The sequence below is a fragment of the Mastigoproctus giganteus genome, chromosome 7 (assembly GCF_048544385.1).
Source record: "Mastigoproctus giganteus isolate SK-2022 chromosome 7, ASM4854438v1, whole genome shotgun sequence".
NCBI classification, from domain to species: Eukaryota; Metazoa; Arthropoda; class Arachnida; order Uropygi; family Thelyphonidae; genus Mastigoproctus; species Mastigoproctus giganteus.
In genome coordinates this window covers 44,460,129-44,461,960 of record NC_143581.1, presented here as the reverse complement: position 1 = coordinate 44,461,960, position 1,832 = coordinate 44,460,129, and the positions used below count along the sequence as shown (strand labels likewise).

The 1,832-nt window shown below is 37.8% G+C and overlaps 1 pseudogene; it reads left to right on the top strand.

The window, feature by feature from the left end:
* Positions 1-1,278: 1,278 nt before the first annotated feature.
* Positions 1,279-1,632, top strand: LOC150082855 (large ribosomal subunit protein eL34 pseudogene; annotated as a pseudogene).
* The last annotated feature ends 200 nt before the right edge of the window (positions 1,633-1,832 follow it).

Sequence of the window (1,832 nt, the reverse complement as noted above, 5' to 3'; positions counted from 1 at the left end):
ACTGATAGCTTGTTGGTTTGGATCAATTAGTCAGCTGATGACATATAGATTGGCTTAATAATGGTTGCTGGTATTGCACGCTGGCTTGATTTGTCACTACAGATGCCATTGGCTGCACTGCAACTTATCCTTAAGAGTAGCTGTAACCTGGATTGGTGTATTGTTGGGTTGGTTGTAGTGGGACATAGCATCCAGCAACATTGTGCTGATTCATTTGCTTTGTCATTAAGTAAACATCAAATATGCGTTGTGACAAGGAAGCAGTTTTTCCGTTACTTTTAACTAATTAGTTGTGGAAGTAAGGGATTAAGAGATTAGTCTGATTCCTTTTCCTTAGGCTATACTGTTCAAAGGGCACTTTTAACAAAGACTAGTCGATAGCCTTGAAAGATCAGGTGACTTTGCAGCACTGTTTCTTTACTCGGAATACTATTAATACAATATACTAATTACCTGATAAAGGCACAGGTGAAACAAGAACATCTTCTTATAGCTAGTAGCATTAGGACCATGTAGGTACTATTCATATAGAATTTGTTAAGATTATAACTTACAATTAGACAGTAAACACGGAGCACAGTAGAAATGCGACCGCACTGACCGACTACCGATTGAAAATAGAAGCGTAACAATGGGACCGAGAGATTCAGGTAATTAAAAAAAAGGTTTGATCTAAAGCCCCAGCTGGAAAACAAAGTGAATGAGTGGACAATCTGGCGAGTTTGTGTCGGACAGACAGGGCCCATGTGGCGAATTTTGTTCAGTTGACAACATTTTTAGCAAATGTGAAGACACGGAAATAGGTAGTTTTGGAGGCGTGGCATATATGCAAGGGTTATAATGCCGTGTGTAATAAACAAGAAAATTACAAGAGAAGGGTTTGGTTTGTGCACGAGGGAGACGGTTGTGGTCAGTTTTTCTTTTAGCGAATAGGAAGGAATGAAAATTAAACGTAGTATTGGGATTGGTTGAAAGTCCTGTGAGAAGCGTTCCAAATCTCCTGAGGGAAAAAAAAGGGTTCGGACATGAGTCGGAGGAGAGAAGGGAGTTTTTTTTTAGTTGGTGAGTTTCGAGTTGAAATAAGAGTTCTTTTTTTTTTTTTTTTTTTTTTTTTTTTTCAGGTTTGACAAATCGTGGTGGAGGGATAAAGAAGAAGAATAAAAAAAAAAAGAAGCGAGGACATGAGTTTCTAGATTTGCAGTTTAGAGTTTGAGATTTGATTCGTGTTCTTCTCATCTAGCATTTTTACATTCTACTTTATGTGAACTGTAAGGCAAGATGGTTCACTGGTTAACTTACAGGCGGCGTCTTTCTTGCAATACGAGATCTGTTTGTCAGAAAATTTCCAAAACTCATGGAGGACGTTTGGTTTATATGTATCTTAAAAAGCCTGGAAGCGTTTTAAAATGTAGTGATTGAAAGTTGAAATTAAGAGGTATTACTCCTGCATGACCCCGATAGTTGTTATCTCTCTCAAAGAGACTTAAAACTGTTACAAGAAATTATGGAGGTTCTCGTTGTGGAAAGTGTGTTCGAAGAAGAATTATTAGGGAATTTCTTATAGAAGAACGGAAGATTGTGGTAAGACTTCTGAAGGCTCAACAGGCTGTTGCCAAACACCAGAAGGGTTGAGGGTTGTATATTGTTGGACGTATATTAAAAAAAAAAAAAAAAAACGTTCTACTGCAAAAATATATGAGAATGTGGTAATGTGGTAACCTATATTATTATTCTAGTCCAGTGTTTCCCAACCTTTTTCGAGTCGCGACCCCCCTTTTATAATAGCCAAGTAACCTGCGACTCCCGGCACATTTGCATAAAAAGACATTTTT